Raw genomic sequence first — 27,795 nt, 5'->3', positions numbered from 1 at the left:
TGGACACAGCACCACCCTGCCTACACTGATTCAATAATTATGTCCCACAGCTCTCCCTCAGCAATGCACCAGGATTAATATGCATGGAGTGCTGTTGACCAGTAACCATGTACACGGACATGGTAACATTTCACGTAGGGTCTACACTATACTTACACGGATTTTATTAAATCTAGGAAAAATACTTTTCTCAGAGTTGTTTCTTTGAATTATGTACTCTTTTATGCCATGTAATTGTGTACATAGAGGAATAAAGGCAAAATAAATGGTTTGTTTACTTTGTATCTGCAGAAGCAGATTCATCTTACGCAGCAACAGACCATCTGGCTCATTCTATAGTGACTTCATAACAGTCAGAGAATTTGTCATCACATTCTGGCATTTCTCCCAATGATAAGTTGGTAGAAATTAAGGTTGTGGGACATAAACAGAAAAAACATACAAAAAAATCAACATCGGGTTTTAATGAAGCAGTGCAATTGTTTTTTTTTTTTTTTCATTTTTTTATCCTGAGTTTGTCATTGGCTTTAATGATGATTGTGAATCTAATAATAAAATTGGTTTTATGAATGTGCTATTTATCTCTTCAGACATTATGCAAATTGTTAATTTGTCACATTTTCATTTTAGTGATATGAAATTGGGTATTTTAAGCATTGGTTTGAATTTCTTCCCATGACTTTATCTAGATCATCGGAAGTACTAATTGATATTTACATGTTTATTAGAAAGATTAAGCTCATATATTATTTCATGAGTCAGAATGATTACAGAAATAATATTAATACACCATAGTGAGTGAAGAGGGGATGTCTTCCTCTTTATCTTCTTTGGATTTTCTTTCTGATATTTCTTTTTATATAGCTTGTGAAGAAATAGAAACAATTGAGAACATAATACCTAGTTTTAATTCACTCTGATTAGTGGTTAAACTTCTCCTTTTTTGCTCACTTGTCCACGATAGCTATATAGAGGTTTATAAGATTTGCTTATATAGGATGTTCAAAGATTGTTATCTAATTAAGTTTGTACTAGTTATAATTTAGCAAAACATGAATGGTTTATCTTGCAAAAACTCTTGAACATACTTGTAGGGAAGGGAAGACTGTACTCAAGGAAGTGGACAAGGGAGGTAAGATAGTTATTATGGATGGTTCATTTTACAAGAAGGTTTGTTTAACCATTCTTAAAACTGCTGCCTATAAATTATTAACAGATGATACTACTGAAACTTTCACAGTGAATATAGATCAGTAACAGTAGATGTTATATCCTAGGATTTTTTTCAAGTGAACCATTTAAACTATTACAGGTAGAATTTCTGAATATACCTGTTTTTATGGGCTTCCAAGATCCATAAATCTCATAGCAATCTACCCTTTTGACACATTCTTTCTCTATGTGACACTATGTTGGAAAAGCTAGTGTCTCCTTTTTTTGGACCAATATTTACAACCCTTGGTTATATGTGGAATTCTTATATGAGGAATTCTTAGCTTTTAGAAAAATTAAAGGCTTTAGACCTTCTACAGTACTGTTTTATGACCACCATGGATGTACAGGTCTTGTATGGTAATATTAAAAATGAGTGAGGAAATGAGGCTATTTCTAATTTCTTGCCAGATAGACCTGAAAGGAATTTTTTTTGTACCTGTTGGAATTTTGTTTAACACATTTTATTTTGATTGTAATTATTATTTGCAGAACCAAGGGAGTGCAATGGGTGCAGTTTTGCCCCTGCATATGCTAATATTTTATGAATTCCTTGAACAAATATATATATATTAGATTTTATGTCAGATATATTGATGATTTTTAATTAATTAAGTTTAGGTTTCTATTAATTGTTTAATGATTTTTAGTGCATTCTAATAATTAGGAAATTTCTTTTTCTGGAATTTGTGATAAACAAGTTATCACATTTCTTGATATTAAAATTTCTCTGATATATGTTTCACTGTATCCTGCACTACATCAAAAGGAGATGGCTGTTAACTCTGTACTATGGGTTATTAGATGCTATTCTAAACATAATATTAGGGCATTACTTAAGGGGAAATTTATCTGAACTGCACATTAGTGTTTTACTTTTGATTTATGTTTTCTAAAGTATGTTAATTTTCATAAGTTTACAGAGAAGAGTTATCAATATTGGAATATTTCATATTCATTTATGTTATTGGAGCCTAGTAATGATAAAAAATAGACATTACTGAACCTATTTTATTCACTAAATTAAATGATATTGCTGAAAAAAATATCTGTAGCAATAAAAGCACATTGGAAAGTTTTGTTATGTGATGAGATCTTATCTGTGGCTCTTCCTGCCTTTCCTTTTATTTCCTGTAGGGTGGGGTCAAGTCTAAAGACTAGGATAGCATATAATCGGCTTGATTGTGGCTATATTAATTCTGGTTATGTTTCTTTTAGATTCATAGGTTAGTACTAGGCTAACTACCCTTTCGAGCCATTTTAAGCCTAGCCAATTATCCCTTGTGAGACTCAAACCCTACACCTTGTGTTTGTAAGGCAAACACCTAGACCATTAGGCCACTCTTTTGTGTTTAATAACTTAGTTAATAAACCCTGCGAGGCTGTATGGTAGGTAAGATTATAGCTAGGGATACTTCTTGGTCTTTTCCTGTGAGAACATTCCATATACATGGCAGCTTTACATGTCATTCTTTCATGGCAATGTATCAATAGTATGCTCCTGTAACATTTTTATATGGGAAAAGGCACCGGGACGGTGAAAATTAGATTCATGGGTCAGCTTAAGGACTATAGAAATAAAAACATGGAGAACTCCATCGTGGAACATTTATAGAAATGTCATCAATAAATGTTTCTTGATTAAGATATTTTTTGTCAAGAGGCAGGTTGCATCTATACATAAAAGTGTAGATCTTTATTATTAGACAGAATGGAAGTGATATATATTTTGCAGTTCATTACATTGCAAATTGATGTCTTGAATACTAAGCTTCCTTGACGAGTATTCCTATACTATAACTGAATAATTAGAGTGAGCTTTTTCAGTATATATTTGTCCTTGTCTTGTATTTTATATAACCCTTGAAACGTTTGTTAGCTTGAGGTTTTATAGTACTCCAGACTGTATTCTTTGTACTGTGTAACATGGCTGCCAACTCCAAGACTGTTTGTACTATAAACAGACTAACAAAGCATGATAACTTAGAATCAAATCTAGTCATTTTTAAGCTTTGCACCAGTTTACATGTGGAGCAGAGCAGACTGTTCAAAAATCATGTCATTCCAGCTGACAAAAGCGGCTCCAAAATGTACATTAAAACTGTGGAATTGACTACATAGACAATGATAAACTAAAAAAAAAACCTTTTAGCTAGGAATGGGGTTGTTTCCTAAAAAAATAAATATTATAATTGCACATTTCATGTTGAAAGACTGTTAGAGAATTAGTGCATGCTTTGAAAGATATTTAAAGCTTTGGTTAGACCCTGATAGCAAAAATGTTAGCAGTTCTAACAGTTGGTAGGTTTAAAATATTTTACAAGGTAAACCCAAAAGAGCACCAGTTAGCTGGTAGCATTAGTAGAATATGTATTAGTCAGTAACACAATGCTTAAATCTGAATTCTCTGTTTAGTTGTCTAAAAACAAAATACACAAAAAGCTGCAAGTACTATCTTTATTTGTTTCAAATGTGGGACAAGATTGTCATTGTAAGTTCTGATATACTAATACTGTAAAGAATGCCACTTGCATGAAAACTGAAACGCATGCTGCATGTGGAACTATTCCTGTGGAATTCAGCAAGATTGCATTTAGGATAACTGAATCAGCATGATACTACTGTGTTACAACTAAGCTAGTGTAATGTAGGGTAGACAAGTTCATGCTCTGTTAAACTCTGGAAGCATGATAGCCAATTTCAAGGCTCCTGTGGTACATAACCAAATGAACAGTGACAATCAAAGCATAGAGGGGATATGCATTCATTATGATAAAAGGAACACCATATCAAACATATAGAAATTCAAGTATTTCTAGAAAAAAATGTTAACATACTGAGACTGTAACCCCTCATTTGACACATAATGAAGTATTAGGAAAATATTCCCCCATTTTAAAACACTGTGGAAAATATGTGAATTTTGAGAATCCATAGTCACAGTGTGGCAGGCTGATGCACTTAACAAGAAAGAGTCAAAGCAGCAGTATGATACATCCATTCAGTATAAGAATGGGTAAAGAGTAAGACAATGACACTTGCTTAATTATCCAAAATCAAAACTGTGAGAAGAGATGGCTTTGAAGCTATAATAAGGGCTATAATTTGGTCATGGTTAGACAGGAAAAAGGATAAGATCTGGTGTCTGAAACACATACTAGTGACACAGCAAAAGAAACTCCATTCTGTAAGAAATGTGAGTATAGGAACTGAAGGCAAACTGAAACAGAACCCTGAAGTAAGAATCAGTACAAGACAGAAATTGCCTAAGAGGCTTGCAAGCAGTATTGGCACAGATAGTTGCTTTCTTGTTCAAAATAGAAATTATGCAAATTATTTTAAACACTGGCCTGCTGCACTCATGTAAGCTCTGCTAAGACCTGCTAAGCACCGCACAAACACAATAATGGCTGAAATTGTTTATGCACTGCTTAGCTCTGCTTAGCTAAGCACTACTAAGCACATGGGTTTTAGCACTGCTCAGCTGAGCTGTGCTAGTTTGTGCACTGCTAAGTGATGCACCACATTTTTAATGGCTCTGCTGGACCGAGGCACAGGGAACTAAACTAAGGGGGCGGCGAAAACCAACTAATTCTGGCTAGGCTTATAGATGCCCTCGGGCAGATAGCCTAATACTTACCTATGAACCTATGAAGCTATAAATATTGCCCAATGGTGTTTAAGGGTGGGAAAGCAAAGTATATTAAGCCAAACAGGTGGGAATACAGCATAATCAATTGGAGGTGTCTCTGAAGGATACAATGGAAGGTGTTGAAGAGGGTTTGCACTTTTGGGCACAGCAGTGGGGTTTACAGGAGTGCAGAGTCATGGTTGATTCCTTGTTAAAAACCATGAGGGGTGGCTGATGCAGGGAGGATACCAGGGCTCAGGGTGCAAGGTGGAGGCCTGGGATCCCTCACCAGTGTAACTGGTATTCCCTGCATAGGTGAGCAGTGTCAACACCACCATGATGACCTGAAAAGATGGAAGGGGGAATATCTTGGACACTTGGGTGCAACAATTCTGGGCTGGGAATGTCCCACATGTATTTAAGTACTATTACCTATCTTTCACCAATATCTAATCTTGAATGTCTGCTAAACTGGTATGCATAATGGTGTGCTTCTCTCCCAACAGCTGCAGAGGAGAGGGTTTGCAATCACAATTTAGTAAAGGAACAAATAAGCTACATAATATTTAAAAAGCACAATGTGAAGATGACACTTTATGTATAGCAAAGTAGTATATAATGAAGGTTGTAGAGTGAGATAAATCAACAGAATAGTCCCATTACTATTTACAACTATTTGGAGCAGAAAGACAACATCTTGTAGAGTGAGTTAAGGTAAGAAAGGCACTCTGCACCAGTTTCTAGGACCAAAACCTTACAGGATACTGTTAGATTCTGGACTTAGAAAAAGGACAGACAACAAAGAAAAAGACAGAGAAAATATTTCACATTAATTTACTGCAATCAGAGAAAAAAGTACAAAGTTCATTGAGTAGCTTATAAGCTGAAATTCAGACAGGAGAGACCAGAAAAATTCTAAATGAAGTGCACCAGGATGAATCCTTGTCAAAAGTACAAAAAAAAACCAGGAAATAAGATCATTTTATTAAGAGATAAAACAGTGCACTAAGAAATGCTGGGGGGGGGGGGGGTTACTAAACTAATGGAATATATTATTGAAAGAATAATTGTGATGAAGTTAAAATAATACCTTATGGAGTTTCAGATTTTAAAGAAACAACTAATAAGAGAAGTTCCAAAATGCCCAACTTAGGCCTGACAGAAGATCCATTGAGGGACCGGAGCAGCCCAGCAGTGATAGTCCCTAAGCCCAATGGAAATATCTGATTTTGCAAAGATTTTAGGAAAAGAAAATAACATTTCAAACTTGTATAGCTATCCCATGTCCAAAACTGATAAGTTGATAAAGAACCTAGGATATGTCAAATATTTAACAATGCCACACACAATAAAAAATCATTATTACAATTACCAAACCCCTGGTTTTGTGCTGAGAAAGAGTGAATGTAACATGATGACTTTGAAAAGTATGCAATGTGCTTTTAAGTGTGCTGCAGGATGGAGTTTGGTAATATTCTTATAAATAGCTAGGTGACATTCTGTGCTACCCAGTTACAAGGCACTGATTTCCAGTTATGGTGATATAAAAGGAAGTAGCCAAAAGAACTAAAATCAGGAAGATAATTTCTCATCTCAAGTATCAACAAGGGTTAGCAGTACCTCATCCAACGACCCTGTGGAATGGGACAGAGCAGTCAGGCAAATTTGTAAAGTTAATATTAAGAATTGAGAAAGGTCTACAGCCTAGAATTTTCCTTGATTGCAACCAATTTCTAAAAATGCTAAAATGCTGTATGGACTTTAAATACTTATACTGGAAAAAATTTAAAGATAATGTTTTGTTAACTTTAAAATCTGAGGTGATGTTTTTTTCATTTACCCTTGTGAATTAAAATGGAAGAATGAAACATGTTTTTTATATACTCTATCTCCAGTGTTTCAATGGACTTTATATCTATATATATCTATATCTATATAAATATATTGATATCTATATAGGTTCATAGATTCATAGGTGTGTACTAGGCTAATGGCCCTGGAGCCTTTACAAGCCTAGCCCATACGATTACCCTGGCATTGTGCCACCCGAACTTAGTGCCCAATGTCTCTGTCAAGTAGAGCCACTGGAGTGATCCCTGTGGTGGATTTTCTATTTCCCATCCACTCATCAAGATTTTGCTTGAAGAGGGCCAGTGAGGTGCTCTGCTTGACATGTATGGGAAGTCTATTCCATAGCATGGGCAGTCTTTGGGTTATGAACCTGTCCCTCCAGCATGTTCTGTTGATTGTGGTAATGAGGCTGAGGTCTCTGGAGCATGTGGTGTGGAGGGATTGGGATTTCTTTAGATGTAGCATTTCTAACAGAACTGGGTCAGACATGGCTTTGTAAGTCAAGCAGAGATTGCCTCTAAGTAGGTGATATGAGACAGAGAATAGTTGGAGTTTTTTGAGTCTGTCCATATAGGACAAGTGTTTAAGGTCTAGGATCCTTTTTGTGAGGTACTTTTGTGGCCTCTCCAGTTGTTGCAGGTGTCTAGTGAGGTACATGCCAAATGTGGCATTGTACTCGATGATTGGCCTAACTGGGGAAGAGTATAGGGAGACAATGACTTCTTTCCTCCTGGATGCAAAACCCTTAGTAATGAGATTTGCCACATAGAAGGACTTTCTGACCACAGTGGCAATGCGGTGGTCAAAAGAGAGGTTGCTGTCAACCTGTGTTCCCAGATATCTTATAAAGCCTTCTGTGTTAAGTGGACTACCATCAATGTGGTAATTCGTGGGAACCAAGTTTTTCCTAAAGGGGATGATGACACATTTTTTGGCATTGAGCTTAAGGCCATGGTTCTGACACCAGTCGTTGGTCTCAATGAGGCCTTTCTGTACGACGTCAACATCACTTAGGGAGTTAATAATAGCTCCCAACTTGCAATCATCTGCAAACTTTGTCAGCCAGAGTCCCTTTGTGTTGGCCTGAACTCCAGAGAAGTAGATACTAAATTTGAGAGGACCCAAGACCGAACCCTGTGGGACTCCACTCGTGGCTGGCAGCAGTCTGACTTGGAGGCAGCTGCTTTCACATTGGGAGATCTATCCATGAGCCAGTTTGCAACCCACCTAGTGATATAGGAGATGATGCCTAGCTTAGTGAGTTTTTCTATGGTTCCTGAGTGGGGAATGGTATCAAAGGCCTTGGCCAGATGAGAGTAGGCTGTATGAACCATCTTGCCTTCATCCACAGCTCTGGTGACTGACTCAAAGAAGTTGACCAAGTTGAGCAGGCATGATCTACCCTTCATAAAACCAAACTGTGTGGGATCCAGAGTTTGGAGATTCCCCTATATCCTTGTTTATTAGGTCCATAGGTTGGGAAGGTGGCCTAATGGTTAAGATGTTTGCCTTATAAACACAAGGTGCAGGGTTTGAGTCTCACAAGGGATAATTGGCTAGGCTTAAAATGGCTTGTAAGGGCAGTTAGCTTAGTACTAATCTATGAATCTATGATGATGCATTCTATAGCTTTGCATATCAGACTTGTCAGGCTAATGGGGCGAAAGTTCCCAGGGTCTGTAGTTGCTCCTCCTTTGTGGAGAGGGATGACTGTAGCAGTGCACCATCCAATAGGGGCAAAGCCTTTGGTGAGGCTGTGATTGAACAGGGCACACAGGTGAGGTGCCATTTCACTCTATAGTTCATGTAGAACACAGACAGTGATATTGTCAGGTCCCATAGAAGCTCTATTCTTGGCTTTGGACAGTGCTGTTTTAACCTGTGCAGCAGTAATACTGGGTACCTGGCAATCTACTGGTATTGTGATTGGTCTTTTGAGGGGGGTCAAGTTGGCACTGAATCTGTTGGCCAGTATATTGGCAATATCTGTTGGCTTGATATAGGAGGTACCATTGTGCAGTAGCTCCGAGCAAATCTGGGTATTGCCTTGGAGATTCTTTACATGACTATAGAAGGCCATGTGGTTGTCTTTACTATCTGCTGCAATTCTGTTTTCATAGCTAGTTTTAGAGGATTTGATGAGGGATCTCAACATTTTGTTGAGGGTGATAAGGGAGTTTTCCACATCTTGGGACTTCACCTTATTTCTCACCAGTTTCCTCCTTCTACTGTAGAATTTTTTTATGGCAGGATACCACCAGATTGGCTTCCTTTTTTAGGAGGAGAGCATCTTGGTTGTACTGGGTATGGTGAGATCCATGCATTTGTGTATGTGTTCGTACAGTGCATTGGTGTATGATTCAGCAGTCATGCAAATATTCCCCATGTGCATTGGTGTCGTGAAGTTAGCCACCTCTGTTTTTAGGAGCCCAAAGTTAATTTTGGAGAAGTTTTTCATGGTGTTTACCTCTGCAGGGGGTGGGTGGATGGGTGGGAGAGATGTGGATTTCCAAGGTGATTAGTTTGTGGTCGGATCTAACCAGCGAAGAGTTGACTATTGGTGTAGAGCAACTGTCACTCATGTTAGTAATGACCAAGTCAAGGATGTTCCTACCTCTACTGGGGGTAAGAATTAGCTGGTCCAGGGTACTGGAATGAATTAATTTCAGGAAATGTTGGGCAAGTGTATTGGTATATGAATAGTTTTCACAGATAATAAAAGGGTAGTTGAAGTCGCCCAGTATTAGAGTGCTAGGTTAGACTCTAATATTCTCCAGGGTGCTTAGGAACGTGGAGTGTGAGTCTTGGGACACGGTTGGGGACCTATAGCAGGCTATGACCTGAATTGTTGTTTTACCCAATGTTAGCTGCACCTGAAGTATCTCTGATGTGTTATGTTTGGCTACCAGTCTGGAGGTGTGCACATCCTTTATGAATATGGAAACACAACCGCCTTTGGAGCTTCAGTCCAAGTTCTGGGGCTGAAAGGTGTGGAATGAGTTATAGCCTGGTAATGCAGGGGTGCTTTCTGCTGTCTTGAACCAGGTCTCTGTTACAGCACAAATGTCGATGTTCTCCATTTTAAGGAGTGCTTCAAGTGAGTCTAGATATCTAATCTATATCTACACACACACACACACACACACACACATATATATATATATATATATATATATATATATATATATATATATATGCACACACACATACACACACACACATGCACATGTGATGTCCAGCCAATACCCCACCAGAATGCCACCAATAAAATGTGATGTCCCTTACTATCCTGGATCAGTAACTAAGGAGCTTCAATCCTCACTATTGACTCCAGTGTGAGACTGTTTTCCCCTAAGAGCACAACAGGAACATGCTCAATAATCTGAGATGGGACGGTATATTTCTGTCCACCCCTAATGTAGCTCCTTATTACATACTTCAGAGCATAGTGTCCCAGTTTAAGCCCTCTGATGCACTTATACACAAAGTAAATTTAAATCTCACACATCCAAACACTTATGGAAAAGCCTGACAAAGATTTCCAGCTGTATCCCTTCCCCAAAATAATACAGTAATGCTGTGATCAATGACAGGATCTTCATGCCCTTCTAAAGGGGTGTACAATGTCAAAGAAAATGATTGCTATGACTAGAAGTGGCCAGGGCTTCGAGGTGACCTGGGGAGTATCAAACAGGTATAAGCACTCTCTGATCTGTAAAGAAAAACATTGATTTCCAGACACAATGTAAAGTAATGGAAACACTTAATGATAAGTAAAATGATTACAAGAATGTAAATCAATAACTTTCAGTAAACACCAGAATTCAATCACCAGAAATGTAAAATTAAACTGTAGGATAGAAGTCCATCACTCTAGAAAAACTCTATCTTAATGACTAAGCTTTCCTAATCTAACTAGAGAATACTGTCCCTGATCTAATCTAACACATAACAGCAAGACAAAGGCATGCTTACAGTTTTTGGTGTAACTGACTGCAAGTCTTCATAAACTTCCCAGCACTTGACAGACTTGTCTAACTGTCCGGATTAACAGTCTCAACTGTCTAAGTTTAAAAATAACAGTCAACAGTTTGAAAAAGTTATTTTTCCTGTCTCATGGCATCACCTACAGATTGTACTTTAGAATGTGCAATTAGAAATGTATCAAAACACTGACACATTTTTTGAACATTCTATTTAGACAGGGAAATGCTCAACATTTAAAAAACTTATTTATGTTTTCACTATTAGACATACTGGTATACAAATTAATCTGAAAATATAGACAAATCTCTTGCCAGACATGCTAACACAGATGACAGTGTTTCAGTTTATTCACAATCTATATATATATATATATATATATATATATATATATATATATATATACACACACACACACACACACACACACACACACACACACACACACACACACACACACATATATATATATATATTGGAATTTCACAATATGTGTGTGTGTGTATTTTTACATAGAAACATAGGAATATAAGAATAATGGGATAATACTAGGGAAACAGTAGGAGTCCTAGTCATATATACCCTCAAGCATAAAAAAACTAATGTTCTTGACATCTCTGTCAAGCACTCAGTACTGCCTTCTTCCCAAATCAAGCAGGACCTTACATGATAAGTCTGGTGGAATTTTGCTTCTACCCCCTCCTGTCATAAGGCTAGCCTTTAAGGTAGCCAAAGTTGTACTTTGAACCATAGTTGAAAATGAGCTGTGAATTTGCTGTGTTAGGACCCTATCCCTGCAAATAGTCTTGTTTATGTTTGAATATAGATTTAGGTCTGTAATGTGAGTATTTGTAGAGGCACTTATTTTGTGAAGAAGTAGATCATGTACGATCGGGTCATTACTCAAAAAGCTGTACACAATTAGCACTGGTGCAGCCAGTGCACTACTAAATATAATCAGAGTTGTGCTAGTCTTTCTGGATAGAACTTTCATTTTTTTTGGTTATAAATTGTTGGTACCTTTCCAGCTAAGTGATATGCTCAGATTTGTACATATACCATTGTGGGCATTGTGTTCAGTGATGTATCAGATAAGGAAAGAATATCAAGGTAGGATCACGTCTTTGTCTTTTGACTATATGCGCCTAGTAATTAACTAGGAAGTTTAATGGATTTCCTGAGTATAGTTGAAACATGATGATCGAATGAGAGAGAGTTATCCACATGAGTACCCAGATCTTATATGACTTTGTCTGAAGAGGAGTACTATTTATAACATATGAGATTGGTGGAGCTTTTTTGCTGAACATTATTCCATTGCACTTTTTACATTTAATTTTACACCCTTTTCAGCACATCGGGTAGTTGCATATTCCAGTCCCTGCTGGAACTGTTTAGTGTCAGTGGATGAGTAAATAACAGTACCTAGCTTGCAGGAATAAGCAAAGTTGATCAACCATACTTCCGGTATATTGGCTTAGAAGTCTGCAAAATAAATGCCAAGCAGGGGGATTCCTTTTCTGGTTCACTTCGGCAATAATTTTACATAAATAAATCTTATATTATGCTAATCTTGCATTGAATGAATGGGAGGAAACGTTTGTCTGTAATGTGCCTGTAGAGTTTTCATCTACAAGCATTTTGTGGATGATGTATTTTTGATATGGCATGGTCAGCATGAGAATTTTTTTGAATTTATTGCTTTCTTTAATCAAACTACTGATTTTTTAAAGTTTGACATTAATTTGTCCACAACAGACATCCATTTTGTATGTACAATTAGTTTATAATGGTTATGGAATTAGTACTAGTATTTATAGGAAAAATGTGCATAAAAAACATTTACACAGGAAGAACATGCATGCTCAACATGCTTTTAAGGGAATTGTCAAAAGTCAATATTTATGGGCAAGTAGGATGAATACAGAGATTGAAACCTGAATTAACCAAAACCATGATATGACAGTTGAATTTGGAGAGAGGGGTTATAATAGTGAGATGCTGGATGGAATAAGAGAAGATGTTATGAGAAACAGGAATGTAAAGGCTAAACCTTATTTCTTTGATGGTGCTTGTTTTAATACACCATCAACTGAAATATCTGTTTTACGTCATGTAACAACTTATAGTAGATGTACTGATGCTTTCAAAATATTATAACAAATAATTGGCCTATTTTGAGAGCCTTACCTGATCTTGAATGAATTTTGGGAAATCACGCTTCTTTTGCTTATAGAAACTGTCCTAATTTGAAGAGACATTTATGTTATAAAGATATTACTTTCAATAGAAAGTGTCAGATTCTAATAAATTAGGTACATTCCCTTGTTTTAATTGTTCTTTCTGCAATGCCATACGTAGTGATCCCAGTTTTACACATCATATGTCAGGAAAGATATACAATTTTAAGTGTGTTGCAACATGCAATACTACTTTTATTGTTTACCTGGCTATCTGTAAAAGCTGTATGTGTTTTTATGTAGGCAAATCATCCAGAAAGCTTAAAGAACCCATTATTGAACATAGATCGGACAATTGTAGAAATGCTATAACCAATGGATTGCCTAAGCATAAAACTGAGAATGGGAGTCAGCATGATTTTGCATTTAGAGTGATTGATATACTTACTAAGGATTTGAGAGGTGGTGATATGGCTAATAAATTAGAACTGAAAGAATATGCTTGGAAATTATGAATGCAAGCAAACCATGTACCTGGGTTAAACAAAATGGTTAGCATCAAATCTGTTTTAAAACCGAAACAATTATGTTTGAAATTATTTACATAATTTTAACTTGTATTTTAATTGTTTTGTTGGTTAATTGTTGTTAGTTTTTGATTGGTTAGGCTGTGTCTTGTGAACTTGTTGAATTATATTTAACTGGTTTTGTATCATTACTTATCATCACACTGAAGAAGGATTGAGTATCCAAAAGCTTTGTGTTTTAATAAAGCATTTTGATGTTGCTACGCTGCTGTTTTTAGAATATATTTTAAAGTGTGTTCTTGAAGGTTTCAGTAAGTTTTCCTTTACAGCCTCAGCATAAGTTATAGGCCTAGTAGAATGATGTGATTGATGTGGTGTTGTGGAGATATGATGCTTACATACAGTGGATTGATGCGATAAGATTGCCTCTATGTTTCTTAAATATTATATTCCTCACAATTTGAAGTATGGATTGATAGCAGCAGTAACCATTCTTGATGTGAATGACATTCTCCTTTATATGTTTCATATATATTTCTCCATGTTTTCCTTTTATCACTGACATTTTTGGCATCATCATCTAGATAGTTCAGTAGTATATAGTAATACATATTGCACTGTGTCTTACAGGCATGTTGTTGTTGTTCTTTCGGCTTTTCCCAGTTAGGGGTCACCACAGCAGAACTCCAGTCAGTAGATTTTTACAGTGCCGAGGTACTAGCTCGATGCCCAACCTTCAACGAAGTCACGCCCATTCACGCATGTCTTTCGAATGCTACTCGACCACGGGGAGGATATGCAAACTCCACACAGAAGGTGCTCCAGCTGAGAATCGAATGGGAGAACCTCTTGCTGTGAGGCGACAATGCTACTGCTGTACCACTGTGGCTTACCTACTGTGTCTTACAGGCATATGACATATATTTATTTATTCATTTTATTTATTTACACTTGTTTACCAGGGAAATCCAGGTGATCAGCAAGCCCCTTTTCAGTGGAGACACAGAGAGAAAAGTTCCAATAATTAAAGTTCAGTTATCAAAGCTGAGCTAAAGTGCAATAGCAAATTATACAGGTAGATTTTACGCAATACAAAACTATCAAATCAGGTATTGATACTCCTCAACCTCTTTGTGCAAGACATCTAGACAAATCCAAACGTAATGGGAGGATAAAGGCACAGAATCAGGGACAAATTTTAAATATTCCTTTTATAAAGTTGGAAAGTTGCTAGAATAACATGCTAAAAGTGCCGACTGCACACAATAAGAGAACGCTGGTAAAACCAAGTTACAACTTTATTGTTGCAAACTGCAATACAAATAATCCCAGTAAAGGTAAGCGCTTTCGGCGAGTTCAAATAACCCGCCTTCATCAGACAATAAGTAAACACGGGCAGAAACATTTTATACTTGACTGACAAGGCAGTAGCCCAATGATTGAAAGGCAGATGAATTAATTACGTGAGATAACTCATTAAAAGCTCTTAAAGAAATAGGATAATCAACAACTGTTGAAAAGCCGTTACAGGCAATGCTTTACATTGCTATATTGCATTGAATGGAATAGTACCACACTTTCATAAACCAAGACAATGTACTACAAATACATGAAAATATTCTGTCAAATAATGCAGCAACGAAATACATAAAAGCCCCTAAACTACTATGCAAAATAATGAGACACTCTGAAAGGTCCTGGTATTTACCATACTTCTATTAGGTCCGACTCAATCGGTTGAACTGAGCGAACAGAATAAGTGAACCCTTCCAAAAATGTCTTAAGCCTTATACTATTTTACTGTAATGACAGCTATAGATATTCAAAATGAGAGACGTATGGCCAGCATTAAAAAAAGGCCGGCTCCATAGTCATATAATAAATGACTGGAACGTCTAATAATAAAGCTTCAATAATGCTAGAGATTGAATGACATATATTGCTATTATAAATGAAAGCTCCAATAATACAGTTAGAGCCCAAAATAAATGGAATAGTACTACAATAGGTAAATATAAAAAGATGTTTACCTATTATGGGACAACCATTTCAAGACACATTTTATTGACAGAGCCTCGTTGATACCAGGAAGTATATGAGCCCTGGTCCTAATCTGCCATAATAACTCATCAATTTCTAACCTCAGTTGCCATGGTCCGCCCCTAATGTCAATCTCCCTTTGTTGTAGAACACAAAAATGAAAGGAGTGCCCTGAATGCTTGATGCAATGTCTAGCCAGGGCATTGGCGACATCTTCTTTGATAATGGCATGTTGATGTTCATATATTCTACATTTGAACTTTCTTTCGGTTTTACCAATGTAGAACACACTGCATACATCGCAGAGTGCTACATAAATCACCGCCTTGGACTCACAATTATAATGTCCAGTTATCTTATACTCCTTACCATTAATGTTGAACCTACTCCCCACCTTAATATGTTTACATTGGGAGCAAACACCACATGTAAAGCATTGCCTGTAACGGCTTTTCAACAGTTGTTGATTATCCTATTTCTTTAAGAGCTTTTAATGAGTTATCTCACGTAATTAATTCATCTGCCTTTCAATCATTGGGCTACTGCCTTGTCAGTCAAGTATAAAATGTTTCTGCCCGTGTTTACTTATTGTCTGATGAAGGCGGGTTATTTGAACTCGCCGAAAGCGCTTACCTTTACTGGGATTATTTGTATTGCAGTTTGCAACAATAAAGTTGTAACTTGGTTTTACCAGCGTTCTCTTATTGTGTGCAGTCGGCACTTTTAGCAGTTTTTTGTTTTTTTCAACTTGTTGGTCGTACTTGCTAGAATAACATGTCTTGCATTGATATGCATTTTCTAAATGATATAAAGTCTGAAACTCAAATGCCATAATTTAGTAATTTGATTCCTCAATGATTTCTCAGAAAAAAAACCCACAAATTCTATGCAGAACAGAGCAAAAATATGAGTCAAAAATCTGGACATTCTGCGAAAATCTGGAAAGTTGAGAGGTATTCAGGTAGTAGTTTAGGTAATGCAATGTTATGCATACATTATTTATATTATTAGAATTGTTAGGAAGAGTATAGTAGCTTACATTTATACAATGCTTTTGGAGTGAGGTACAACAAGCAGTCTGTCGTCACTTCTTAATTACTTTGTGTCAGTAGTCTGGAAGTGTGAATTCTTGTTTAAAGATCAGATAAGATTAACTAGCTTACATAAAGTAGAGAGGAGAGGCAGAAGTAATAAGAAGAGATGTAGATTGGTGTACCAGATGGAAGGTGGATTAAGCACCAGGCTTTCTGAGTAAATGAAAAGGAGGTACAATAAAGTAAGAGATAGTAGGTATTGTAGGACACAGAGATGTAGACTATTGAAACACAATGAGTGAGGTAGACTAAGTTGGCAGTGAGGGAGAAGTGGGAGAGAGTAAAGAGAGGTTTTAAGGAGAGAGGGTTGAGAGGGCAGTAGTAGTATTATCCTTGGGATGTGCAATTATAGAGCCAGGATATACAGAGGTGCTCACATAAGTGTTTTTTGAAGATCTGGTGATTTTTGAGGAGCTTGGGGTCTAGTGGGAGGGAGTTTTTCAAAGATCTGGTGATTTTGGAGGAGCTTGGGATCTGGTAGAAGGGAGTTCCATGAGGTTGCAACAGAGATTGAGTACAGAGTGGTTCCAACTGTGTTTTGAGCTTTGCTGATAGAAAGGAGCAGGGCTATAGTAGGGTAATAGAGTTGTATCATACCTTTTAATGCAGGGTACTTATCATTATTGTCTATCAGTCTGTGGGTTAAGAGTAGCTGAGAATAATGAAGATGGTTTGGGAGTTAAGAGCAGGGCAGTGGAGAGTTCTAGAGGGAAGATGGTGGTAAAGTGAGGAGTTTTGTTATAGCTTTTCTGCAGTTTAGTTTGAGTGGTAGTCTGTAGGTTGGTGATGTGAGAAGGGGCATAAAGAGGGTGGATAGCAATTATGCTTTAGCTGTGGTTTCTCTAGTCTTTTCTGTTAGATACGTTTTGTTCTGTATAGCAGACTGAGCTTTTGATGAGCTTTTTAATGAATGATTGGAAGAGTAGGTTGAATTTCAGGTTGTTTTACTTATGACTTGTTCAACTGGAGTATTTTTGGAGATTTGGAGAAAGGCCTTATTTTCAGAGTGAGTTTTAAGAGTGAATAGTAGTACTTTTATTTTTGGGGGTTAAGTAATTGTTATCAGTTGTTGAGCCATGATTCAGTAAATGTAAATGATTCTTGTATAATTTCCTACAATTTTTTTTTAATTTGGAGACTGTTTACATGAATGTTGAGTCATGTGCTTATTGTGTAAGAGTGGCATGCTTGGCAGAAGTATGCAGGTCATTAATGAAAATACCAAGAACCCAAGAAAATAAAATAAAAAACTTCCGGACCACGTAGTGAAGGCTGTAGAATACAAACTTTAATAAAATTGAACCAAATGACTAAGCACTTTCTCTAATACCGTTTAGCATCCTCAGAGTCAATTTTGGTTTAAAACATACACATCACTTTTAAAGGTAGCAGAGTTAAATTAAAATGTATCTGTTAGGCCCATTTTGAGACAAAGAGCAAATGTTATTAAGTATCTTAAATAGGGTTATAATTTACTATATACTTTATATATACATATATTTTTTATTAATATTTATATGTATTGGATTATGAAATTATGGTGGCTTTTATTTCACTCATGTTTAGGTTTTATTTATAAAAAATGTTTAAAAGTTTTAACAAATTAAAGGAAATGAGGTCAAAGATGATGTAAGAATTAGGGCATTATGTGACTGGTTGCTGCTACCTTTAAAAGTGATGTGTATGTTTTAAACCAAATTTGACTATGAGGATGCTAAATGATATTAGCGAAAGGGCTTAGTTGTTTGGTTCAATTTTATTAAAGTTTGTATTCTACAGCCTTCACTACGCGGTCCGTAAGTTTTTTATTTTATTTTCTTGGATTCTTGATTTATTCGTTTGTGTCTCTTGACAATTTTCATTGTTATTCGTTAATGAAAATGTTAAACAAAAGGGGTCCAAGTATGGATCTTTGTGGCACTCCTACCTGAATATTCTTGTTAGCACTTGAATGCTTGGATCTATCAGATAGGTGATGTAAGTTTTGAACAAGGTCAAGGAAGAGGAAGAAAGACTCAACAAAGAGACGTTAATAGTTTTTTGGTTTGAGACAATGTTGAATGCTTTGGACAAGTCTTGAAGTACTGATGGTACTATATAGCCACTATTTCTGTTTTTTTTTGGTATCAGTGAAGTGCAGTAGGGAAGTTGTGGTGTTATGGGTGGGCTGAAAGCCATGTTGTGTGGGTAAGAATAGATGATTTGATGCTCACTAGTAAAGTAGCTGGTTATGGATACACTTTTCTTAATATTCTGGACAATGGGGACAATATAGCAATTAGTCTGAAGTCAGAGAAGTTGGCTGAGGATGCTCCTTTATGGAGGGGGGATTATGTATGCCTTCATCCAGATGTTATGGACATGGAAATCTTTGAATGGATCTATTTATTAGAAATGATGTGGCTATTTTTGAAATTTCAGGAGAATGTTATCTTCCACATGACTTGCTTTGAGTTTCAAGAGATATTTTTTATGGCTGAGGTAGAGAATGGTTTGAGTTAGAAATGGTTAGTTATAGGGATGGGATGGTACGGATGCTGAGAGAGTTGATGGTGTGATTGTCTTGGATTACTGAGGCTATTGCTTGGAGGAAGTATTCATTAGAGTTATTAGCAATTTTTGTTCACTATTTTGCCATTTATTTATCACTGCACAGCTTTCTGTATTCATCCTTGCCTTTTGGGATTGTATTTCTTATAGTAACTGATGGTGCTTTGCATCTGATATGTATAATCCCTTTCTGATTATACTGTCAGTTTCTTCTAGACCTGCATGACAGAATTTTACCACCTGTGTGATAGTCAAGTACTAGAACAATCTCTATGGCAAATACAAGCTCATTAAAATATATTTTTGCAGTTTAATGTATCCCATTCTCCAAAGTACAGTAGTCCCACAGATGATTATACTAAATCTGGCATATAGGGAGAAAGTGCCCTCCACAGAAAAATCACACATTGGAAAAGGGAATTGTTGTCTTTACTTTTACACTGGTTCAGTTTTTTAATGGAATGTCACTGAATAAAGCCCTGAATGTGACCAATGTGACCCAGGTTTAATTAATGGTTGAGACACCTGTTGGAACTGGTGTGGGAGGAGGACAGGAATGCTGTGACTGTGCTTGCTCACCCTGCTTCAGTGGTGTGTGGTAGAGACCCTGTGTCTGGGCACAATCTCCATAGTAGACAAGATGTTGTCTACTTGGGGGGGGTACATCACAATTAGCATGTGGACTAAGTCACAAGATGCTTTCCACACTATCCTTAAAATACTATGAGCATGCATAGAGGAAGCAAAAGAAATTAACTTGCTAAGCCATTCTCTGTGACCAGTAGATGTAATTCTGAAACATGTTGTCCTCCCATAGCAACTTTAGCAACTGCATGATGACACTGGCCTGGAAGGGTTAAACCCAGGTAACCTCATACAAAATTGAGGACACTAGGAAAAAAGGGGCATAAGGAGACATGCTGCCATGGAAAATAGTTATAACCCAACCAAAGTAAACAGCTAAAAAAAAAAAAAAAAGCAGAATTAATATGGAAGATTGCAAGACCCACTGCAGCACATACCCAAGCATTCTCAAGCTGCCTTGTGCTCTTATGACTAGTCCCTCTATTTATTTGCTGTTTGTATTTAGATGCAAACTTAAACTAAGTAAGAAATTGCAGTGAGGTTTCTCCACTTTCTCAGACTATAAATGTTAACTATACTAAGCCAGGTTAAAACAGATATTTACTCTAATGCAGATATTTTGCCATTCGGGGCACAATGGCTTAGTAAGTAAACTATTTCTCTTAAATAGGATCAGCAGTTGTAGATGTAGACACGTACGTACATATATACATGCATGGCACATGACTTCACAGTGCAACATCATTGATGCTTTCTTTATTGTTATCTTTTCATTTTTGATAAATGCAGTATGGAAGCAAAGTACAGGCATTAGCTACAATTCTTTTCTAATTTGCTAATCACATCAGCTATCTTCTTCACTGTCTGCCAAAACTTTGTGGATACTATATAAAAAGCTGAAGTAATTGGATACAGTTTTAGATTTTTATTGGTAGGAGCAAACAGAGTTAATGCTGGATTAAGTTAAGATGTTATTATTTAGGTCAAGTTGCTTTTGATCATTGTAGTGCTTCTCCAGACAAGAGTAATGGAGCAATTATAGTTCTGAAGTGCTTAGCCCATTCAGACACAGAGCATATTCCAATAAATCAGTACAGAAACAAAGGCCAAGTAGCTAAAAAAATGCATCCTCAAAATGGTCTTTTAATTTGTATTGGAATTATTATTACATTTTAAAGATCCCGTTCACCGCATACAAAATATGTTCTGTTCATTAGGATCATATGCATATAGTGTATACGTTGCTGTATTGTTCACAATAATCTCTTGTAGGTCTTTTGAAATAAACTGATAACACCAAATTCATTGAGTCATACAGGTTGTTGAAGGAACGTCTGATTATCTGTTAACATGACTAATTTTGAACAATTTGTCAAGAAAAAACAGATTGATGCAGCTCAAGATGTGCTTTATAGGACAATTTATCAGACAGATAAGGGAATAACCCAATGCACCCTTTATGATCTTAAGCCAGACCAAGAGGCAGTACAGAATAAAGCTTAATGCACAATCAGACATTATAAAGTATATAAGCATTTGAATAAAGTGAGCACTCATATTAGATTTGAAATAGTATATAGCAGATGTGCAAAAGAAATTACAGGAAAAAAAGTTTAGTACAAAAGACCAGCACCTTAGCAAGCCATTTGAGTACAAACATGCAGTAGAAGACTGCACGACTCATGCAAATTCCTGATGTAAACTGGCTTTACAGTAGGCAGACCTATCAGTATTAGTAGTATCCATTTGTCGTAGTCTAAACCTCACCATGTCTGGGAGACTGCACTCTAGTAATACCCAGACACAACCTGGAGGATATTCCTAGTATATTGCTTGTTCCATAATATGGTGGGGAATAGACAGGCTGGGCAGCTACAAGATACTCCTATGGCTGGATCACACACACATACACGGATGGCAGGGAAGGTACTTCAGTACCATCTTCTGATGAGAGAGTGGTAGAAAAGCAAAAACATTAGCTGCACAATCACCTCACAGGCAACAAAATGGACAGTGCACAGAAACAAAACTGAGGCAGTGATGGCTGGTACAGAACCATGGGCCCTGTTGAGCACACAGTGTCAGTGCAGTGCCACCCAGATTAAATATGAGGCATTTAATGAAAATATCACTATATCACTCTGTGCTGCTCATTGCATTCTCAAGCCAAACTGTTCATTAGACAATCCCACATATTCCACATATTCCATACTGGGAGGAATGCTGGAGTAAGACATGGTCATTAGCATGTGCACAGATGGCTAGAGCACAATGACACATCTGTCATCACACACTGTGTGGGAGAGGTATAAAAGAGAGATTTGAGATGGAGTCTCAATGTGGTGAGTACACTGTGTTATAGACAGTTTCTTCCTGTAATGGGGTAAGATCCTTCTATGTGACAATGATATGATGGAGAGATAGGAGTCTCAAGGAAATGAACATTCCTGCAATATGGCTGGGGCACCACAATGTAACCATGATTTGGGGCTAGAATGCTGGTTTGCTGACTTAGGGTAGCCCCTGTCAGTGATGGTGTGTGCCAGCCTGACATTGATCTGGATATGGCCTACTTATGAGCAGACTTGCCGATACAGGCCAAATGTCATATGCACTCAGAACATGGGGTATCAAGATGCTGTACACATCCATATGCAGGTGATGAGTGTGTACCCTTTGATGGCCCCTGCTACATTGCTATACCTAGAATGTACCCTACCCAAACATCACACATTACTGACAGTTTCAGTGGTGATGGCAGTACTAACAATCTTCCACATGTATATGGACACGGAGGCAGTTTGTGCCACTATATACCTCAGAACAGCAACAGATACTTCGCCTCTGATCTCTGTGTTTTCACAGATGCCACACAGCACAGTACAGCAATGGGGTTCAAAAAATACTGTAGCCAGATGATATTGTGGCACATGTGTTAATAAATCTTAAGTGCTACTTGCATGTCAAGGGCAGTTTGTGACACATGACGACAATGGTCAACCCAGTGAGACAGCAAAATTGTAGCCATGCCAACTCCACAGTCACAGTGAACAAAGCATAGGCCACGAATTGCGCCTTCACTAGTTATGGTGAATAATAAGACATTGAAATCTCATGGTCATCTGTAAATGAAGCCTCATCTTCAGGTTTTTTTTTTTTTTTTAGGTGAATGCATACCATGGATTGAAACATTCAATGCAACTGTGTTTTTAGATTGTGATGCAAGTACAAGCATTTTGTTTTCCTCAGCATTAGCCCCTGGACAGGTGCCCACATTAGCCTGTTATTGTGCAGCAGCCACTACAGGTGTCACTGTAACAGTGCTCTGCTATGTGAACATGCAACAAAGAATACACCAGATTAAGCATGTGTACCTTATTCAAAACCATATTTAGTGACATGCTTGCTAAAAATGTCCATGCATGGAAAGACTTATCATGGAATTAGTCAAGAAGGACATAGAGAACTTCCAGACAATGGACCCATCTCAGTTTGGATTAGTCAAGGGCTGGTCATTCTTACTCAATCTGCTGGATTTATTGGAAAGGTCATCAAGCAATGGATAAATGTAAAATGGTAAACACCTCATACCTTGACTTGGTCAAAGCTTTTGCAGTAATTCCCCATTAAGGTATAGTAGAAAAGTTACGTACACTGGGAATATACCCCAATCTTACCCACTGGATTGCCGTCCGGGTCACAGATATGAAGCAGGAAATCAAAACAGGGGTTGTAAGATCCTCAAAGAAACAAGTCATCTTAGAGTCCTCTAGGGTTTTGTACTAAGACGTCTCATGTTTGGCATCTATTTTTCTGAAGTAAAAGCCAGTACCAAAAGGTTCTGTCTGACTAAGTTTGCAGACAACTGCAAGCTAGTAGCAGTCATTGAATTTCCATATGAAGCGGCCATCCTGTAAGAAGGTTTGCCACAAACAAATAACTGGTGTTAAAATCATGGTCATAAACTAAATGCCAAGAAATGTATTATTGTATCCTTTGGAAAGTCAAGTACCCCAAGGAACTACGGCACTGACAATATGCCCCTAATAATTCACCCAGTTGCCCACTGTTTGGGAACTTATGTGGACAGTTACCTAAATTTTGACCAACATGTGCACATTGTTGTATGAAAGCCCTTCTATATTGCACAGCTTATAAACAAAGGAATTGTGTCTAGTTCTATGAATGTCATTGACCCCCTTTACTCAACCCTCATTAGGACAATCATTGAATATAATGTCCCCTTTAGTATGTATCTGTTCAGATGCATGCAGCAAGTGGAATGGCCACAGAAATAACTTCGTAAAAGGATACAGTTTACTATAAAATCACAAACATCATAAAGGCATGGTCAAAATTCTAAGTGAAAATGCCAATAGTCTATATATTAATTAGCTGACATTGTCAAAACAAAATATCGAAGAGTTTGAATTTGGCATTTTTCAATGTCAGCCATTATTTTCTTACCTGCTACCACTTACCTTCCTGCTTTCCAGCAGTATGAACGTGCACAGTTCAGTACTGCACAATGCTGAAATTCATATTTTTGCAGGGGAACAAGTCCCCCATGCACACCCCCTGTAAGGGGCTGCACCTCCACACCCCCTCCCATTTATATATTCTAACTCTGAGATGGCGCTGCAGTAAGGAAAAGGGTAAATTTCCTGATCTGCACTGTACCGTGATCTCTATTCATAATATCGACCACATGTAAGTGAATGGCATCTCTCATACCCAATCGAATCTTTAAGTTAGTGAATACCTAAAAGTCAAACTGGTAATATAAACAAATTAAAACAGCGAACGACCGATTTAACACAGGGAATGAATTCTCTCAGCAGCAGCAGCAGCAGCAAAAAAAAAAAATTTAAACCAAAATGAAGTGGGGGTCTTCACCCCCACACCCCCCCCCCTAATTAAATATACCAACTCATATATTGCTCTATAGTGGGAAAAAGGGCAAAATCTGCATAATGGCGAAGGGAATTCTTTCCCTGTGTTAAATCGGCCATTCGTGGTTTTTTGCTTTCGCTATTATCAGATCGATGTATAGGTATTCGCTAACCTAAATGTTTGATCAGGTAATAGGGACCCAACTAATGCACATTGGCATTCACTGCAAAAGACGCTTGCAGAATTGTATTCTGCAATACGGGAATCAGCCAACAGACATTCGGCATTCCCATGTTCACTCAACCTCAAGTCTTCATTTTGATAGTAAACCAAGGATACAAGGCTTAAACAAGTCCTACATGAAACGATTCAAAGCCCTGTCACTATACTTGGCATCCTACAGGCTGCTAAGAAGTGAACTGTGTCTGGCATACAAGGCATGCTCTGACCTAGTACTAATGGATTTATTGCACATCAGCAAGTAAAATTGCATATGACATACTTGGTCCGGGGATCCAAACCTCATCTGTAATTTCAACAGAATGGTTTGGGGGCAGAGGTATACCTCTCAGAGGATACTACTGATCTGGAACAGACTCCTCATCCACATAAATCAAAGTTCACCCCTGACCATATTGAAGTATAACTTGGATCTGGACTGGCCCCTGTACTACTAATGGACAGAGGCAGCTCCTAAATGCTTTATCCCATGCATGGATCCCCTCAAATTATCTATTGTATGATTAAAGTTATTCTCATTAGGGGTAATGTATAATTATTAACAATGGGGTGAGGAAAGTCAGTCTTTGATAGATGCCTGATATACCTATAACAATAAGTTGCCAGCACTTACTGTTGTTAGCCTATGATCTCAATATACAATGTTCCTGTACTTAAATTTGGTGTAAAATGTTCTACCCTGGTGCAACACCAACTGAAACATGTGGAGAGTTGTCCATCATTCCATTCTGATGTAATTATCTAGTCCTCCAAGTATGATCCCAGAACTATTATCTCTTACTGATAAATGAATAACAACTCTCAGTCTGCCAGCAATCCCTCCCCCAACCTCTCATCTGCTACGGAATATGACTTTGCCTTGGAACAGTGTAGTGTGTCAGTAACATGCTTACAACACTACTGTAATGTGTGACTGTATTCCCATGCCACTTATGTCATGGACTAATGTCTAAACTGAAAAAAAATTTCCAACACAAGGAAGAGGCTCCTCAGTTGCAGCAAAAGTCCATAAAATCCCAAAAAACAAAACTGAAAGAGGCAGCCAAAACACGACAATAAGAAGCCGACTATTTATTAGAAATAAAATTAAAAAATCCAACAAGGCCAAAGACTTAAAATTCAGTAAGCGTTTTCACATTCAAAAGGAATTCTTCATCAGACTGTTAATTGTTGACTTAATTGGTACCATTTAAAAGCTTTAACATTTCATTGTCAAGCCAATCACTATTCAGCTCATGAATATTGAATGAAAATGATACAGTTCATCAAAAACCTTATGGATAATTCATTAAAAACATTTTTAAAGCATTTTAACAAATATAATATAATAATCTCACATTTATAAAATGTATAAATAATACATATATATATATATATATATATATATATATATATATATATATATATATATAATATATAAATGTATATATACAAAAAATATATATATAAAAAAATCTGATAATCATGTGTACTGATGAATATAAAACCATATGTATTGGGAACTATATATACACATAAAAAACTTATTGGTTATCTTTGTCATGAATTATAATGTATTTTTGTAGATAATGTCATATAAATATGGCATGTAACTATTCGTTTATCCTTACATATGAAGTATAAACTACTGTGTATAGAACAGTATATCTATACTTCATCACTACATACTTCGTGTATATAAAACCATACCTGATAAGAACTTTGTATAGATATATATATATACATATATATATATATATATATATATATATATATATAAACATACAATACTAATATATACTTATTATAACTGTTATCAAAAATATAAAGACATTTTTATGTAAACTAATAAGGAATAAATACATGAAATAATATATATAGAACACATATATGAATGCCTATATAATACTTATGTGTTTTCTAATGTTTAAGATCCTTAGCTGCTAGAAAGGGTCTCATGGACACCTTTTCATTGAGTCCTAGCCCTCTATCTGCCTGTAATCTTAATATCCATCTCATTTCTCTCTGCTCTGTATAATTCTTATAATTCCTCAGCCTAGCATTCCTATGTATCATTTCTAATACTATAAATTTAAAACTGTGTAATGTGCCTTTGTTTATGATATGTTTTGCTAACGTGTTATTTTCGTCCTCCCTATTTATTGCATAAATATGTTCTTTCACTCGTTCCCATTTGTCATTCCTACATAGAACGAGTTGCATTTACACGAATAGCAAGGTAAATCAAATCTCGTGTTCTGCAGTCAGCATAACTATTAAACTCATATTCCTTTCCTGTCTCTGGATGTACAAACTTGTGGCCATTTAACATGAAGGGACATTGATTGAAACTCCTGCAAGCAAAAGTTCCTTTTGTGATAGATCTTAGAGTTTGTTTTTCATTCTTTTCATAACACAACATGTGTTTCAATGATTTTGTATTTTTATAGGTAAATCTGGGACGTTCTCCTACCATGGCACCCAATTTTTCATCTACTGTTAATATATTCCAATTATTAATAAAAAATTCTTTAATCTTCTTGTTATTGTTTGTAAATGAAATTATTGGTTTATTCATATATGTCATGTTACTGTCTTTTGTTTGTGTATTTACTTAAATTGTGTTGAGAGTATATATAAGGTTTCCCCTTAGAAGCTCTCTTAACAATGTCTTCGTGAAATAGCAATTCAGTTTCTTCTTCTCTATATCTCCTTTCTTTGAATTCCTCATGTATCATTTCAACAGTTTCATGGAATATAGATTCCTTACTAGTTAGTCTGGATATTCTCAACACTTGCCCTTTAACTATATTGTTATAAATATGTGGAGGGTGCATGCTGGTACGATGTAATATGGGATTTTTTTTACATTCCTTTCTGTACAGCTGTATCTGTATGGTATTATTTTCATTAATAATGAGAACATCTAAAAACTCTATATTTGATGCTGACCATTTACCTGTCAAAGATAGAAAATTGGTGATTCCATTTATGTAATCAATGAAATCACAAAGTTTGGTTTCTTCTCC

The sequence above is a fragment of the Protopterus annectens genome, chromosome 3.part1 (assembly GCF_019279795.1).
Source record: "Protopterus annectens isolate FY-2018-M chromosome 3.part1, PAN1.0, whole genome shotgun sequence".
Classification (NCBI taxonomy): domain Eukaryota; kingdom Metazoa; phylum Chordata; order Ceratodontiformes; family Protopteridae; genus Protopterus; species Protopterus annectens.
Note: the sequence above shows the minus strand (reverse complement) of the source record.